Genomic DNA, 19,656 nt, shown 5'->3' with positions numbered 1-19,656 from the left:
AGACACTCACCACACTACTCCTGGAACACTCGACAAGCCGTGCAGTTTCCGAAAAGCTCGTGCTGAGCCTCCGGGACATCACAATCTGCTTTCGGTCGAACTCAGATAGATCGAGCGCCTTCCCCACTCTATACACGGACGGCAAGCTCACTGGTACTACATGCACCGTGCGTGTGTCTGACTAGCAGTCTACATCTACATCTACATCTACGTGATTACTCTGCTATTCACAATAAAATGCCTGGCAGAGGGTCCAATGAACCACTTTCAAGCTGTCTCTCTACCGTTCCACTCTCGAACGACACGCGGGAAAAACGAGCACTTAAATTTTTCTATGCGAGCCCTGATTCCTCTTATTTTATCGTGATGATCATTTCTCCCTATGTAGGTGGGTGCCAACAGAATGTTTTCGCAATCGGAGGAGAAAACTGGTGATTGAAATTTCATGAGAAGGTCCCGTCGCAACGAAAAACGCCTTTGCTTTAATGATTGCCACTCCAATTCACGTATCATGTCTTCGACACTATCTCCCCTATTTCGCGATAATACAAAACGAGCTGCCCTTCTTTGCACTTTTTCGATGTCATCCGTCAGTCGCATCTGATGCGGTTCCCAAACCGCACAGAAATACTCCGGAATAGGGCGGACAAGCGTGGTGTAAGCAGTCTCTTTAGTACACCTGTTGCACCTTCTAAGTTCAAAAATGGTTCAAATGGCTCTGAACACTATGGGACTTAACTTCTGAGTCCCCTAGAACTTAGAACTACTTAAACATAACTAACCTAAGGACATCACACACATCCATGCCTGAGGCAGGATTCGAATCTGCGACCGTAGCAGTCGCGTGGTTCCAGATTGTAGCGCCTAGAACCGCTCGGTCACTTCGGCCGGCGCACCTTCTAAGTGTTCGGCCAATGAATCGCAGTATTTGGTTTGCTCTACCCACAATATTATCTATGTGATCGTTCCAATTTAGGTTATTGGTAATTGCAATCATTTTTAAGTATTTAGCTGAATTTGCAGTCTTCAGATTTGAGTGACTTATCGCGTAATGGAAATTTTGCTGATTTCCTGTAGTACTCAAGTGAATAACTTCACACTTTTCCTTATTCAGGGTTAATTGCCACTTTTCACACCACACAGATATCTTATCTAAATTATTTTGCAAATCGTTTTGATCATCTGATGACTTTACAAGACGGTAAATGACAGCATCATCTGCAAACAATCGAAGACGGCTACTCAGATTGTCTCGTATGTCGTTAATATACATCAGGAACAATAGAGGGCCTATAACACTTCCGTGGGGAACGCTTGATGTTACTTCTGTTTTACTCAATGACTTTCCGTCTATTACTACGAACTGTGACCTTTCTGACAGGAAATCACGAATCCAGCCGCACAAATGAGGCGATACTCCGTAGACATGCAGTTTGGTTAGAAGACGCTTGTGAGGAACGGTATCGAAAGTCTTCTGGAAACCCAAAAATATGGAATCAATTTGACATCCCCCGTCGATAGCACTTATTACTTTATAAGTATAAAGAACTAGTTGTGTTTCACAAGAACGATATTTTCTGAAACCGTGCTATGTGTCAATAAATCATTTTCTTCGAGAGTCGTTCCTTGCCAGGTGACGCTCGTATCGCGTGGACGGGTTTATATCGATAGCACGTCGGTGGTCGTAATGTTATGGCTGATCAGTGTATTTAATGAGCGGCAGCAGGGAATCACCAAAAGTTGTTGTTGTACTGTTTGTTTACACACAACTAGTTTTTGTTCAGCGACATTCTTCAAGTCAGACATTAATGCTACATCGAGCTTAATGAAGCCTGTTTACTGTCATATAGCTTTTACTTACAGCATCTTACACATAAACTTGCGTCTATTAACTTATGCACGTTTCATCAGCAACCAAGTGCAAAAAAATCGGCTGGCCATTATAGTATTAACCATGAGTCGTAACGTCAACGTAAGGCCGAAATGTACTTTCGTTGTAGTTGCCGTACCATTCGAGGTATTGTCAGGAAACTAAGGGCGTCTACATCTCAGTAGCTCCAGGCTTACGATCTAGTTCGTTCTCTTATACTTCGGGACTCCATCCCCCATCCCCTCACCTTTGCACTTCGGAAATTCTTAAGGATATTGGGTGCAACATAATTGTGAAGACACATTTTGCATGTACAGTCAACTGGTATAGTTTCGTGCTAACATTGAGGCCATTGGTGATGAACAGAGAGAACGACTCCATCGTGCATGGCAGATAATGTAACAGCATCGGACCATGGAGCAGAAGTACATTGGTTGACCGCTCGGGGAACATAAAACGAGACTGCCCTGTGCTTATACACAAATGTAAAACTTTTTAGAGCAAATTTTTGCGTGTATGTAGTATTTCTGATTAATGCAAGTTGCTGGAGTATATTATCTTCATCTTCATTAGGTCTATACTAATGAAGACATATTCAATACCCCGAACAAAAGCTATTTTTGTTTTGTCGTATTTTTGGTGTAATATCTGTTCAAACGGATTGGGTCAAATGGTTCAAATGGCTCTGAGCACTATGGGACTCAACATCTTAGGTCATCAGTCCCCTAGAACTTAGAACTACTTAAACCTAACTAACCTAAGGACATCACACACATCCATGCCCGAGGCAGGATTCTAATCTGCGACCGTAGCAGTCCCGCGGTTGCGGACTGCAGCGCCTAGAACCGCACGACCACCGCGGCCGGCAAACGGATTTGCTAATTTTTTTTTTTAGTGAACGAAAAATATTTTTGTTGGTATGGAGTCTAAAATAAGATTCAAGTCGAATTGTTGATTAGCCTTTTTTTTAAATAATCAATGTAGGCAAACTTTGAACGTCGCATTACAAACAAACTACAGTTACAGGGGAAAACTAAATTCAGACCCCACACCAGTGAACTAAAAATAGCCCCGAATATGTGCTAGTATTAATAGAACTAAATGCTTCTTCCTCTGCTTTAACCGTTAGGCTCTACATACGGAAAAATGGTGTCAAAAAAAAACTTTAAAAAATTGTAAGACTTCTGTCATAAGACTTTAGATATCGTTTCTCGGTTGAAAATTGCGTGAATTTAAGAATACAAATGAAAAAAAGCACTGCCTCGATGAAAGCAGGCAGCGTTCTGTTATTCTGTTTTTGCATAGTGAAGGTGTGAAACCTATTGAAATTCATCAACGAATGAAGGTTCAGTACGGTGATGCATGTTTGTCACAGCAGCAAGTCTACGAATGGAGTAGGAATTTCGCAAATGGTGTGATTTCAATGGAAGATGCTCCTCGTCCAGGTCAGGCACAACGAGTTGTGACTCCACAGAACATTGCAGCAGTTGAAGCCATTGTGAAGGAAAACCGTCGAGTGACACTGAATGACATTGCAGCATGTTTACAAATTAGTCATGGGTCAGCACACCACATTGTGCACGATGTGCTCCAGTTTCACAAAGTGTCTGCAAGATGTGTGCCACGGCAGCTGACTCCTGAAATGAGAGAATGACGTGTTGATGTTTGTGAAGAACTTCTTCGGCGCTTTGAACGAGAAGGTGATGGGTTCCTTGCAAGAATCGTTACTGGGGACGAAACCTGGGTTCACTTCCACCAACCGGAAACGAAGAGAGCGAGCAAGGAATGCCGCCATTCCTCATCACCAAAACCAAAGAAGTTTCGAACAGAACTATCAGCAGCGAAGGTTATGCTGACTGTCTTTTGGGACGAAAAAGGCGTAATTTTGGAGCATTACATGCCTAGAGGGACCACTGTCACCAGTGCATCATACACAGATCTCCTAAAAAATCATCTGCGGCCAGCAATCAAATCAAAGCGACGTGGATTGCTGTCAGCAGGTGTCCCTTTGCAACATGACAGTGCAAGGCCCCACACCGCCCGTACAACAGTTGCAACAATCACAGACATACATTTTGAGTGTCTTCCTCATCCACCATACTCACCAGTCCTTGCCCCAAGTGGTTTCCATATGTTTGGACCACTCAAAGACGCAGTGGGAGGAAAGAAGTTCCGTTCTGATGAAGAGGTACGCCACGCGGTGCATGAGTGGTTGCGCGGACTACCAAAAGAATTTTTGTTCTAAAGGAATTTATGCACTTTGTAAGTGCTGTAGAATTTGCATTGAGCGTGGAAGAGATTATGTTGAAATATGATACAGCGTTGTACCACTTCTGCACAATAAATAATATTTTAAAAAATATTTAAGGTTTTCATTTGACTCACCCTCGTACATGAAATGTTGAAACTCAATTTTCTGCTGGCCCTGGAAGGCGCTAGATAGGCAACCTACAGCCAAGGCCGGGCACCATGAAGCGGGTTAGCCATTTAATAATATAGTGGGAGGTTATAATTAAAATGCAGCTACTCACCAAGGTACATTGTGGGCTGTAACTATCAAATGGCAGCGAAACTCGGTAGATACGCTAATGCGTTAATGTGGAACCTCTTTACGCTGGACAAACATTAGTCCCAATTTTGGCCACCAGGTGCAAAACTGGCGCTGTACCGCATCTCATCTACGTCTCTGGCGCTCGTATTGAACGAACTGTGTAAGCGTTTCTCACTTGTTTGACTTTTTCCGCCCACATCTCTTTCCCAATCCAATACATATGGAACATTTCTATACTTTTTTTTTTAATTCACAGCGTCATATTTGCACCTGATGACCAACTCTGGAACTAATTTTTTCCAGCTTATATCGGTTCAACATTAACACATTACAATATCTGCCAAGTTTTGCTGCCATGTGATAACTGCAGCTCACACTCTACCACTGTGAGTAGCCGCTCTTTAATTACAATACTGGCCATTAAAATTGCTACACCACGAAGATGACGTGCTACAGACGCGTAATTTAACTGACAGGAAGAAGATGCTGTGATATGCAGATGATTAGCTTTTCAGAGCATTCACACATGGTTGGCGCTGGTGGCGACACCTACAACGTGCTCACATGAGGAAAGTTTCCAACCGATTTCTCATACACAAACAGCAGTTGACCGGCGTTGCCTGAGAAACGTTGTTGTGATGCCTCGTGTCAGGAGGAGAAATGCGCACCATCACGTTTCCGACTTCGATCAAGGTCGGATTGTAGCCTATCGTGATTGCGGTTTATCGTATCGCGACATTGCTGCTCGCCTTGGTCGAGATCCAATGACTGTTACCAGAATATAGAATCGGTGGGTTCAGGAGGGTAATACGGAACGCCGTGCTGGATCCCAACGGCCTCGTACCACTAGCAGTCGAGATGACAGGCATCTTATCCGCATGGCTGTAACGGATCGTGCAGCCACGTCTAGATCCCTGAGGCAACAGATGGGGACGTTAGCAAGACGACAACCATCTGCACGAACAGTTCGACGACGTTTGCAGCACCATGGACTGTCAGCACGGAGACCATGGCTGCGGTTACCCTTGATGCTGCATCACAGACAGGAGCGCCTGCGATGGTGTACTCAACGACGAACCTGGGTGCACGAATGGCAAAACGTCATTTTTTCGGATGAATCCAGGTTCTGTTTACAGCATCATGATGGTCGCATCGGTGTTTGGCGACATCGCGGTGAGCGCACATTGGAATCGTGTATTCGTCGTCGCCATACTGGCGTAACACCCGGTGTGATGGTATTGTGTGCCATTGGTTACACGTCTCGGTCACCTCTTGTTCGCTTTGACGGCACTTTGAACAGTGGACGTTACATTTCAGATGTGTTACGACCCGGGGCTGTACCCTTCATTCGATCCCTGAGAAACCCTACATTTCAGCAGGATGATGGACGACCGCATGTAGCAGGCCCTGTACGGGCCTTTCTGGATACAGAAAATGTTCGACTGCTGCCCTGGCCAGCACATTTTGTAGATCTCTCACCAACTGAAAACGTCTGGTCAGTGGTGGCCGAGCAACTGGCTCGTCACAATACGCCAGTCGCTACTCTTGATGAACTGTGGTACCGTGTTGTAGATTCATGGGCAGCTGTACCTGTACACGCCATGCAAGCTCTGTTTGACTCAATGCCCAGGCGCATCAAGGCCGTTATTACGGCCAGAGGTGGTTGTTCTGAGTACTGATTTCTCAGGATCTATGCACCCAAACTGCGTGAAAATGTAATCGCATGTCAGTTCTAGTATAATATATTTGTCCAATGAATACCCGTTTTTCATCTGCGTTTCTTCTTGGTGCAGCAATTATAATGGCCAGTGGTTTATAAAAACGCAGTAGATTTGGAGGAAGAAAGGGATTGTTTGGCTTGCCCAGAGGCCTCTACATTGCTGAATCCCGCAATGATAGAAGAGGATGAAAGTCACACCAGCGCACGCCACACATTACTGCAGGCGTTTCTTGCGGCTACCTGTCAGTGCTGCACGGTGCTGAGGGACGCATGTGTCAACGGCCTGCTGCGGCCGACGTCCCACGTTACGCATTTTTGCGTAATGAGGAGCTGCAACGGTGCAACCCGTCAGCCGCGTCGACTCGTCCCTGCTAGTCCGTCCGCCTGATGCCGCGGCGGTAACGCCTCCTTTAGCAGAAAGACTGTTACGTCGACTCACCTTCCACGGACCTGAACTGCTCTGCTAGGAGTCAGCGTTCCACAGCGTGTCTCGACGAGATGTCAGCGTCAGCTGCCGTGGTGGCTTTAGCGGTCGTTAGCGGGTAGTATTAGCGTTTCAATTATCCCCTTAGGAAACGTTTCAATTATCCCTTAAGGAACATAAAACTTGCTGGTGGTGGTGTTGATCCCCCTCTACATAATCACTCATAAATGCGACACATTTTTACCAATAGTGATTGACTTTGCGGATAGTTTGGTTGGAGAACTTTGCATTTTTCCGAGTTCGAGGAACGTTCCACCAGGATAACCTCGTCGTGGTCGTTCTTGAAATGACTGACAAGCAGTGGTTTCTGCATCTGAGGAAAGAGGGTAAGTTATTGGGTGTCACATCAGGAGAATACGAGTATTAGGCAAAATTTGACAACCCAAAGAAGCAGCCTTTGTGGGTGTGTCCTCAATAGAATGAACTGTGTCGTTGTCGTAGAGCAATACCAACCCGTTAATTAAAGTTTGAGCTTCAGAAGAGTTGCTCTACTGAGAATGCCATGTACATGTTCACTCACCAGATCTGACAAGCATCAAATAATTAAGCACTGCCGGTTGGTATTTTCTGCGACCTGTCTAAGACATTTGGCTGTGTGAATCACAGTATTGTCCTAGATATTTTGATTTTTACGGGATTTATGGTATGCCAACCAATGGTAACGTCATTCTAGCCAAAAGAATGCAGAAAAGCTAGACTTCGTAATTCAGTCAATGTAGTCCAGGAGCGTTATTCAAATGGGAGAAATCGCGTATGAATGTCCAAAAGGCTACACCTTAGGACCACTATTGTTCCTCATATAATGTAAACGATCTGCCATCTAACAAACAACAAGGAGAATGGGATCCTTTTGTAGATGACACTAGTACTGTAATCATTCCAAGCATACATTCAGATACAGAAGAAGTTCAGATGGTTCAAATGGCTCTGAGCACTATGGGACTTAATTCTAAGGTCATCAGTCCCCTAGAACTTAGAACTACTTAAACCTAACTAAGCTAAGGATATCACACACAGCCATGCCCGAGGCAGGATTCGAACCTGCGACAGTAGCGGTCGCGCATTTCCAGACTGTAGCGCCTAGAACTGCTCAGCCACCCCCGCCGGCACAGTTTCAACATTTCATGTACGAGGGTGAGTCAAATGAAAACCTTAAATATTTTTTAAATATTATTTATTGTGCAGAAGTGGTCTAAAACCACTTCCACAGCATTTATTAGTTCCTCACCATGTGTTACATTGATTGTTGGTGTAGTACCCCTAGATCTACAGAACTGCATATGTTGTGCCTCTTTTAAAATTGAGGGCGAGGCCACTCGCAGAAAACGAGTCAATAATACTTTTAAGAAATTAGTTCAAAAGGAACAATGACGTACATAATTACAATATCGGACGGAAAAATGACATTCATTACTCCACAGGTTGCCTTAGCACAAAAAAGTGTGCACAAAGCTGTAATTAAATGTTTGATAACTTACCAGTGATATAAAATGTCAGACAGAAGCAAAGTAAAATTGAAAAACAAATTGAAAGAATTTCTCTTTGACAACTCCTCCTGTCCATAGATGAATTTCTATTGTTATAATGTGTAAAAGGTGGTTCAAATCAAATGGCTCTGAGCACTATGGGACTTAATTTCTGAGGTCACCAGTCTCCTAGAACTTAGAACCACTTAAACCTAACTAACCTAAGGACATCACACACATCCATGCCCGAGGCAGGATTCGAACCTGCGACTGTAGCGGTCGCACGGTTCCGGACTGTAGCGCCTAGAACCGCTCGGCCGCCCCGACCGGCCTGTAAAAGGTGGTAGGCAGGAACTACCAAGTGACATCTGTATACATTCTTTTAATCTTATAAATGTTCAGCATGTAGCCATACTTACAAATTAATTTGAGATATGAATGTAAACGATCATTACGATTTAATGGCACACGAAACTAACTAACTAACTAACCTAGGGCAGCTTCAGATTTGATGACGCAATTGCACGATGTCCTGCCACCACGTACAGTGTTGTATAATAATAAGTATTATTCAAGAGCTAAACGATGACGATCCAAAAGAGTTCCACAAATGGTACCTCACTGATTATTGTGGTTTTCACTTAGACCCGATTTTTTAACATTGAGTAATAAATACAATTACCGCACTACGCTTGTTCGGATACAGTTGACTGTATCCTCTAATAAGTTTCACTGGCATCAATTAACAGAGGCTCTCCAGCAAAGCAGGCTGTCGTTCTAACTGGGCGAATTTTTCAGGACAGAATAGCCAGCCAGAATAATTTTGTCCTGACTTTCTTCGATCACATTCTCCTTGTTAGCGGCTTAAAATTTCCAGTCACCTCCGTGCCATTCACTCATCTGCAAGAATTTACCGGAAGGCCTGCGTTTTCCCACTTGACAGACTATCTCCCATAGTTCACGGATATCTCGACCTGCCTCCAAAACTCCGTAATTCAAGGCTAACAACCAGAATACTGAAAATAGCGAATTACAGGTGACAAGATTAAACAGTGGCTTAACAATATACTACAGTGGTACCTACCAGAATCTACGAATCTACGTAGCAGCCAAGAGCATCCACATCGCAGGATATAGCGACTCAGTTGCTATCAAATTGCACAGAGTGTGCATTGAGTCATATTAAAGAATAAGAGCTTCCTTTTGAACAAGTTTATCACATAGGCAGAGCTGTTCAACACCTACGTAACATCAGTTCTGTTAACGAGTAACACAGTGGATTTTGTTTTATAATTTAAATAAATTTTTGTTTTTACCTACATACTCATACCTCTACATTTTTATATTAAAAATAGCTCAAGCACCCGCTGATTCACTCACGTAGACTGTGTGGTCCCCACAGATTCTTTTTTCCCTTCTTTAATGGAATTTATATGTTGTTACGCCCATTGCTCGTATGTGAATCTACACACTATAAAAGAGTTACTGGCCATTTACATGGTTGCGTTCCAACGGGCTTAACGTAATCAAAAAAAGGAGACAAATGATTCTATAGTTATTAGCGCCAGTCTCGCACCCGGTACTGAATTCTCTCATCTCAAAAGGATATACATGTACGTGGAATCACATTTAAACGTCGCATCTATTTTGTCATGAGTAATGATTAGCTTGCTTAGTAGTTAGAACAAAAAAATTTACAAATATATGTTAGGCCTTATGAAAAATTAATGGATTAAAGATCTGTTTCTTTTTCCATGCAGTTTTGACAAAGCCAATTTGTCGTGGTGACTGTTAAATAGTTTTCACTAATTTAGTTCACAAAATACAACAGCCTCTAAACTTGTCGTGCTTATTAAGACCATAGAAGCATGGTCTTTTCTGACCGAAAGCGATTCTGCTTTCATCATCAAATATTTCCATAAAACTTCTCATCCCTTATTTCATCCCTTTATGGGTTGAATTTAACCGAGAAGTAAAATACTAATTTTCAAAGATGTAGCTTTAAAAATGCATTAGTAATTCTTTAATAATGGTTTATTTAAAAAAAAAAACCTTCACCCACTCTTTCGCCCCGTCAGCGGTTGAATTTCGAAAAATACAGAAACAGTTAATTTTTTCTTTCTGACGGAGAAACCATGTATCAATTTCCGTAGGTATAGCTTCAACATTATGATAATAAATAGCATAATAATAAATAGCAAAACATTTTCATAAAACCATTCATCCCCTTGTTCCACTCCCTTAGGGATAGAATTTCGGAAAATACCTTCTTAAACGATGCCTGTAATATTAGATCAACGCGCTCTCCAAATTTCAAGTTTCCATCCTTAGCAGTTTGGGCTGGACGATGTTGGGTCAGTGAATCAGTCAGCACACCTCATTTTATATATAGAGATTAACGGAAGTGTTAGCATTCATATTCAGTATGGGAGAATCGTTCTGTTTTGTTTTCGAAATTTTGTGAGGAAATGAGATAGCGAGGAGCCCCCAAGTTTAAACATATTTATTTAACGGTTCTCGAATGTAGCCACACATGTTAGACACTTTTGGAACAACGAGACACGAAGATCGTGAACGTCTCATACACGCGACTCGAGTTTAAATTTTGTTAGAAACCAGCAGACTGCTACTGGGTGAATCCACACCCCACCTTGACAGTCTCGACATCATAACTCCTACTTGCTATCTTTCGCACAAATCTATCACTTCCTCCCCTTCGATATTTTTACAAAATTAAAAATTATCTCAAAAAACGCAAGAAAGAGGTGTTCGCTATTTAAAATCTTCAGGTGCTTGACAGCTACGGAGATGATACTAAACACAACAATATTTCTTACAGCAGTAGCAGACGTTTATCTCATCTCTGGATCGCTGAACGAAGTCCTTTAAAAACGCCTCGCAGGCGGTATGCTAGCACGCCTCCCAGCAAGTGGCACAAAGCCCACAGCTGTTCCCGCGTTCTGGTTCCCACCGGATGGTGCGAGCGAACTCGTGAGGGCACTTCCTGGCCGCGGATGAGATGCTCCACTGCGATGCAGGTTCCGCCGGCGGCACCCGTCAATTCCCTTCGCGAATTCCCTGTGCGGAAAGAACCGACGGTGAAATTCGTGCGAGAACCGGGTGAAAGGTACCGACCTGTCAACGAAACACGACTTCTCACTACCTTGCAAGAATAAGCACAAAATATACAGGAACGTCTAAATACACTACTGCCCATTAAAATTGCTACACCAAGAAGAAATGCAGATGATAAACGGGTATTCATTGGACAAATATGTTATACTAGAATTGACATGTAATTACATTTTCACGCAATTTGGGTGTATAGATCCTGAGAAATCAGTACCCACAACAACCGCCTCTGGCCGTAATAACGGCCTTCATACGGCTGGGCATTGAGTCAAACAGAGCTAAGATGGCGTGTACACGTACAGCTGCCCATGCAGCTTCAACACGATACCACAGATCATCTCGAGTAGTGACTGGCGTGTTGTGACGAGCCAGTTGCTCGGCTACCATTGACCAGACGTTTTCAATTGGTGAGAGGTCTGGAGAATGTGCTGGCCAGGGCAGGACAGGACCTCCAACATGCGGTGCTGCATTATCCTGCTGCAATGTAGGGTTTCGCAGGGATAAAAAAAAATGGTTCAAATGGCTCTGAGCACTATGGGACTCAACTGCTGAGGTCATTAGTCCCCTAGAACTTAGAACTAGTTAAACCTAACTAACCTAAGGACATCACACACATCCATGCCCAAGGCAGGATTCGAACCTGCGACCGTAGCGGTCTCGCGGTTCCAGACTGCAGCGCCAGAACCGCGCGGATCGCAGGGGTTGTAACACATTTGAAATGTAGCGTCCACGGTTCAGGGTGCCGTCAGTGCGAACAAGAGGTGACCGAGACGAGTAACCAATGGCACCCCATACCATCATGCCGGGTGATACGCCAGTACAGCGATGACGAATACACGCTTCCAATGTGCGTTCACTGCGATGTCGCCAAACACGGATGCGACCATCATGACGCTGTAAACAGAACCTGGGTTCATCCGAAAAAATGCCGTTTTGCCGTTCGTGCACCCAGGTTCGTCGTTGAGTACACCATCGCAGACGCTCCTGCCTGTGATGCAGCGTCAAGGGTAACTCACAGCCATGGTCTCCGAGCTGATAGTCCATGCTGCTGCAAACGTCGTCGAACTATTCGTGCAGATGGTTGTTCTCTTGCAAACTTCCGCATCTGTTGCCTCAGGGATCGAGACATGGCTGCACGATCCGTTTCATCCATGCGAATAAGATGCGTGTCATCTCGACTGCTAGTGATACGAGGCCGTTGGGATCCAGCGTTCCGTATTACCCTCCTGAACCCACCGATTCCGTATTCTGCTAACAGTCACTGGATCTCGACCAACGCGAGCAGCAATGTCGCGATACGATAAACCGCAATCGCGATAGGCTACGGTCCGACCTTTATCAAAGTCGGAAACGTGATGGTTCACATTTCTCCTCCTTACACAAGGCATCACAGCAACGTTTCACCAGGCAACGCCGGTCAACCGCTGTTTGTGTATCAGAAATCGGTTGGAAATTTTCATGTCAGCACGTTGTAGGTGTCGCCACCGGCGCCAACCTTGTGTGAATGCTCTGAAAATCTAATCATTTGCATACCACAGCATCTTCTTCCTGTCGGTTAAATTTCGCGTCTGTAGCACGTCATCTTCGTGGTGTAGCAATTTTAATGGGCAGTAGTGTATTTTCACTCAGCTACCATTGAGTATGATAATAAGAGGAGGAGGAGATTAGTGTTTAACGTCTCGTCGACAACGAGGTCATTAGAGACGGAGCACAAGCTCGGATTAGGGAAGGTTGGAAAGGGAAATCGGCCGGCCCTTTTATAGGAACCATCCCGACATTTGCCTGAAGCGATTTAGGGAAATCACGGAAAACCTAAATCAGGATGGCCGGATGCGGGTTTGAACCGTCGTCCTCCCGAATGCGAGTGTAGTGTAATAACCATTGCGCCATCTCGCTCGGTATGATAATAAGATGGAAATGTTTTGTACTTTACAGTAATTCAAAATATATTTAGAGTGTTAAGGAAAATTTGCTTAATACTAATGGCGGGATACTTTCTCTGAAAATGTAAAAACGTAAGCTGTTTTCAAACTGAAGATAAGTTTGAACATTGCAGTGCTTTATCGGAAGTGGTATGTTCTTTCTTTCCACTAACCTTTGAAGTGACTTGCCTAGTCATTTATTGGGGGAGTTTAATTTGATCTCCACACTACCGTACAACATATCATTGCCAAATATGAAAGGACTGATAAATGATAAAAAAGTTATTAGAACTTGTTGGAGATTGAAGCCTGAACATTCGGATTTGCAATCCCATTTTGCCACCGAAATGCTTCTCTCAAGTGAAAGGATACGGCCGAATTCCTTTTCCATTTCCAGTGACCTCGTCTACGGTGTGTTGTATACATGTATACATCGCATCACCCAGGCATGATAATTAACATATTTGTGGTTGGATTTAAAACAAAATCGATTAAGTGCTTTCCGTATGAATTAACGAAACAGTCCTCAGGTCGAAAATTTTGCTTTAACGACGTTTGGTCTCCGACATTGCTCAACGGTCGCGTGACCTCGTTAAGTTCTGTCTAGTAGAAAATGTCACTGTCCGAAAGATTCTGACTGCCGCCAATTAAAAGTCCTCAGGCTTAAAAAGCAAATGCAACTCTAAGATAATTCTCATTTATTGTTGCGTGTCAGTTGCATATTTTTAATTACATGATATGTTTCGATCTTTCAGGATTATCTTCAGATCTAAGTAGCTGCGTCAGCAACCCGTCTTGTCTGTTCAGAACTTCATATCAGACGGGTTGCTGACGCAACTACTCCAATATGAGATTCTCAATATACAAGACGGGTTGCTGACGCAAGTACTTCGATCTGAAGATAACCCTGAAAGATCGAAACATATCATTTAATTAAAAATGTGCAACTGAGACTGAACAACAAAGGAGAATTATCTTAAATAGCAATACAGTTGCTGATTCTCGCGGGACAAATATGCCGGCTATAGCGAAAATGCAAGTCGATGCGCAGTACTTAGAATACGTAAGCACATGCGCCGAACTGTTCACTGAAATACTGTGGTAATGAAGAGATTGGTTACCATCGGAAATATTTAGATAGCAAGCTGTTCCGCTGTAACATGTCGGTTGCTGTTTACTCGCCGTTGTTATCGATGTTCACGTCCAAGATTAATGGCGCTGCTATTTTCCCGGCGGTTATTCGCAACGACATCATTTGTCCACATCAGCTTCAGCAGCATTTGGAGTTGGACGAAAAAGAAGTTGTCTGTGATATCAAGACGCCCCCTCAACAGACTGATATCACGACCATACTGCGACCAGATTAGAAGTCATTTCCAACTGCAAAACGCCGTAGCTACATTTGGTAGATCGGAAAGCGTGTCTAGTACACCGTCAAGACAAAACGTCACTTTATACAGGCTTACCAGGACTACCTCCATCAGAAACACTGGATACTGAGAGGCCGATTTTATGAGAAATATAAAATTACTTTCCAAAACTATCTGCACAAAGCAGTGGAAAATGTACGAGTGTATGAAAATTCAGGCTATAATTTCTTAATGTTCTGCGATGGGAGAAGATTCGTAACTAAGGACTACATTTACATTGAAAAGCCGAAGAAACTGATACTCCTGCCTAATATCGTGTAGGGCTCCCTCGAGCATGCAGAAGTGCCGCAATACGACGTGGCATGGACTCGACTAACGTCTGTAGTAGTGGTGGAGGGAAATGACACCATGAATCTTGCACGGCTTTCCATAAATCCGTATTAGTATGAAGGGCTGGAGATCTCTTCTGAACAGCACGTTGCAAGACATCCCACATATGGTCAATAATGTTCATGTCTGGGGAGTTTGGTGGCCAGCGGAAGTGTTTAAACTTAAGTGTTCCTAGAGCGACTCTGTAGCAATTATGTAGGGTGTCCCATTGTCCTGCTGGAATTGCCCAAGTCCGTAGGAGCGCAAAATGGATATGAATGGATGCAGGTGACCAGACAGGATGCTTACGTACGTGTCACCTGTCAGAGTCGTATCTAGGTGTATAAGGGGTCCCATATCACTCCAGCTGCACGCGCCCCACACCAGCTTGAGCAGTCCCCTGCTGACATGTAGGGTTCATGGATTCATGAGGTTGTCTCCATACCCGGACACGTCCATCCGCTCGATACAATGTTTACAGTCATCAACAGTTCAATGTCGGTGCTTACGGGCACAAGCGAGGCGTCAAGGATTCGGTCGTGCAGTCATCAAGGGTACACCAGTGGGCCTTCGGCTCCGAATGCCCATACCGATGATGTTTCGTTGAATGGTTCGCACGCTGACACTTGTTGATGGCCCAGCATTGAAATCTGCGACACTTGGGGAAGGATTGCACTCCTGTCACGTTGAAAGATTTTCTTCAGTCGACGTTGCTCCCGTTCTTGCAGGATCTGTTTCCGCCGCAGCGATGTCAGAGATTTGATGTTTTACCGGATTCATGATATTCACGATACACTCGTGAAATGGTCGTTCGGGAAAATCCCCTCTCCATCACTACCTCTGAGATGCTGTGTCCGATCGCTCGTGCGCCAACTCTAACACCACGTTCAAACTCACTTAAATATTGATAAGCTGCAATTGTAGCCAGGCACTTGTTGTCTTATACACTCCTGGAAATGGAAAAAAGAACACATTGACACCGGTGTGTCAGACCCACCATACTTGCTCCGGACACTGCGAGAGGGCTGTACAAGCAATGATCACACGCACGGCACAGCGGACACACCAGGAACCGCGGTGTTGGCCGTCGAATGGCGCTAGCTTCGCAGCATTTGTGCACCGCCGCCGTCAGTGTCAGCCAGTTTGCCGTGGCATACGGAGATCCATCGTAGTCTTTAACACTGGTAGCATGCCGCGACAGCGTGGACGTGAACCGTATGTGCAGTTGACGGACTTTGAGCGAGGGCGTATAGTGGGCATGCGGGAGGCCGGGTGGACGTACCGCCGAATTGCTCAACACGTGGGGCGTGAGGTCTCCACAGTACATCGATGTTGTCGCCAGTGGTCGGCGGAAGGTGCTCGTGCCCGTCGACCTGGGACCGGACCGCAGCGACGCACGGATGCACGCCAAGACCATAGGATCCTACGCAGTGCCGTAGGGGACCGCACCGCCACTTCCCAGCAAATTAGGGACACTGTTGCTCCTGGGGTATCGGCGAGGACCATTCGCAACCGTCTCCATGAAGCTGGGTTACGGTCCCGCACACCGTTAGGCCGTCTTCCGCTCACGCCCCAACATCGTGCAGCCCGCCTCCAGTGGTGTCGCGACAGGCGTGAATGGAGGGACGAATGGAGACGTGTCGTCTTCAGCGATGAGAGTCGCTTCTGCCTTGGTGCCAATGATGGTCGTATGCGTGTTTGGCGCCGTGCAGGTGAGCGCCACAATCAGGACTGCATACGACCGAGGCACACAGGGCCAACACCCGGCATCATGGTGTGGGGAGCGATCTCCTACACTGGCCGTACACCACTGGTGATCGTCGAGGGGACACTGAATAGTGCACGGTACATCCAAACCGTCATCGAACCCATCGTTCTACCATTCCTAGACCGGCAAGGGAACTTGCTGTTCCAACAGGACAATGCACGTCCGCATGTATCCCGTGCCACCCAACGTGCTCTAGAAGGTGTAAGTCAACTACCCTGGCCAGCAAGATCTCCGGATCTGTCCCCCATTGAGCATGTTTGGGACTGGATGAAGCGTCGTCTCACGCGGTCTGCACGTCCAGCACGAACGCTGGCCCAACTGAGGCGCCAGGTGGAAATGGCATGGCAAGCCGTTCCACAGGACTACATCCAGCATCTCTACGATCGTCTCCATGGGAGAATAGCAGCCTGCATTGCTGCGAAAGGTGGATATACACTGTACTAGTGCCGACATTGTACATGCTCTGTTGCCTGTGTCTATGTGCCTGTGGTTCTGTCAGTGTGATCATGTGATGTATCTGACCCCAGGAATGTGTCAATAAAGTTTCCCCTTCCTGGGACAATGAATTCACGGTGTTCTTATTTCAATTTCCAGGAGTGTATATGCGCTGCCGACCGCAGCGCCGTATTCTGCCTGTTTAGACATCTCTGTATTTGAATACACATGCCTATACCAGTTTCTTTGACGCTTCGGTGTATTTACATTCATTTATCCTTCCTTTTATTTAAATCTTGTGTATGATGGTTAAATTACTTACTTTGGTATTCAGAAATGTGACCTACCAAGGACGAAGACGAGAACGTCCAAGGAAACACGGCAATTCTTTCCCCGAAAAGAAAGATAATAAAATGGTTTACGGGATAGAGTAAAAAATAGTCGCCTATGTCGCTAAACGACGCCTGTGCGGTGACGCTGGACTCGGAAGTACGCCAGTTCGACAGAGGGAACCCAGTTGGCACTAAACTGACTGCTCTTATGGCCTTGAATTTGAATTTTTTTTTCTTCTTAGTAAATGCGTTCTCTGTTTTCATCGTTATCATCAAAAGAGCTCATCTAAGGTTGGGTTTCCTGCTCTTCTTCTCTTCTTTTAACTGTCTTTTTGCTCCTTTCTAATTTCTTTTTCTCCTCTCTCTTTATTTGCCGCTTTTAGTTGACTCTTATAAGGACTTGCTGTAAGTATCTTCAGCCACTGCTTTTACATTTTCCCGTACTATACAAAGAGGTCAGAACCCACAGCCGAGATGGCGTCTTTGCCCGCATTGACGACATTACACAAAAGCTGTACACGCTCTAAAAGCATGACCGAACTTCCAATAACGAAAGTAGTTCAAATGTGTGTGAAATGTTAAGGGACTTAACTGCTAAGGTCATCAGTCCCTAAGCTTACACACTACATGATCTAAATTATCCTAAGGACAAACACACACACCCATGCCCGAGGGAGGACTCGAACCTCCGCCGGGACCCGCCACACAGTCCATGACTGCAGCGCCCCAAGACCGCTCGGTTAATCCCGCGCGGCACCAAAGTAGTATTACGGAGTCAATCCATGACATTTTTGACATAATTTCATTAAAACTACGAAAGCCCCATTACCTCTCGACAATAAATACACGAACTAACCATTTATCTTACATTAAGATTACTAAAATCCACAGCCGGCCGCTGTGGCCGAGTGGTTCTAGGCGCTACTACTATGGTCGCAGGTTCGAATCCTGCCTCGGACATGGACGTGTGTCTAGGGGACTGATGACCTCAGATGTTAAGTCCCATAGTGCTTAGAGCCATTTGAACCATTTTTTTTATCCACAAAAATTATTATAACTCTGAGAAGCGGCACAGCAGACTGTTTAGACTTCATGGGGTGAGCGGGCCCTCCAGACAGAGTAAGTCTACGCACTTTCCGTACCATGCCAGCACATTAGAGCCCCGAGGATCCCAGTGGCCACCTTGCCCACCTCTCCCATGTATTGGTTATGTACTATACAAATCGTAGTGTTGACTCACTAAGGATGTCTAGTTAGATGTAACAGAGCGCATAAAGGCCCTAATCCTGCCAGGTTAAAAAGTAAATAAATAAACAAACAGGCTCACGAGGCCGAAATGTTTACACAAAACAGTCAGACCCTAGTGTCATGTGACCGCTGTGAAAGATCGCGGTGCCACGTTGACGCATGTTATGGAGCTTATAATGCAGAAGATCCGACACTGTTTGCTTACTGACGAAAAATGTACAGCTCTGTTAACACAGAAGAGTTCACAGCGTTCTACTGTCGGAGCAGCGCTGACTGTGCGATCGTAGATCCGACGCACAGGTGCCGGCATAAAATTTCTCTTCATAGTCGGAAAATTCCGGGAGTCGAGGTTTATCTGGCCAACGGCCTTGCCGCAGTGGTAACACCGGTTCCCGTCAGATCACCGACGTTAAGCGCTGTCGAGCTGGGCTAGCACTTGGATGGGTGACCATCCGGTCTGCCGAGCGCTGTTGCCAAGCGGGTTGGACTAAGCCCTTGTGAGGCAAACTGAAGAGCTAGTTGATTGAGAAGTAGCGGCTCCGGTCTCGTAAACTGACATACGGCCGGGAGAGCGGTGTGCTGACCACATGCCTCTCCATATCCGCCTCCAGTGACACCTGTGCGCTGAGATGCCACGGCGGCCGGTCGGTAGCGTTGGGCCTTCCAAGGCCTGTTCGGACGGAGAGGTTTATCTGTAGCAAATGGAGGATTTGGCGTCTGCGATCCGACAATGACAAACGAATTTGACGCATTGGACGGCTGTTACATTGGTGAACTCGGGTGACAAAATGGTGACATGTAGCCGAGCTTGCAGCCGATAGATCTGTAACAGGTAGCCGAGACTGCAGCCCGAACGTTCGCCGTACGCGAGACAGCGGAATCCCAGGGCAATGGCTGGCCGTGCTTAGGTGCCGCAGACGCCGTAAGGAGGCCAATGGGTTACCGCCGTGAATCAGCAGACGCCATACGGCAGCTGGCGCGCGTGCCTA

General features: G+C 45.4%; 1 protein-coding gene and 1 pseudogene across 1 annotated transcript in view; both read left to right on the top strand.

Annotated features, from left to right (window-relative positions):
- The window catches only part of LOC126413320 (uncharacterized), a 268,922-nt gene that overhangs the window by 204,969 nt on the left and 44,297 nt on the right, over positions 1 to 19,656 (top strand). The gene's annotated exons all lie outside the window — the stretch shown is intronic.
- Positions 19,026 to 19,143, top strand: LOC126413635 (5S ribosomal RNA; annotated as a pseudogene).

This window comes from Schistocerca serialis, chromosome 7 (genome assembly GCF_023864345.2).
Source record: "Schistocerca serialis cubense isolate TAMUIC-IGC-003099 chromosome 7, iqSchSeri2.2, whole genome shotgun sequence".
NCBI classification, from domain to species: Eukaryota; Metazoa; Arthropoda; class Insecta; order Orthoptera; family Acrididae; genus Schistocerca; species Schistocerca serialis.
The sequence above is the reverse complement of the archived record's forward strand: the minus strand, read 5'-3'. Positions and strand labels throughout refer to the sequence as shown.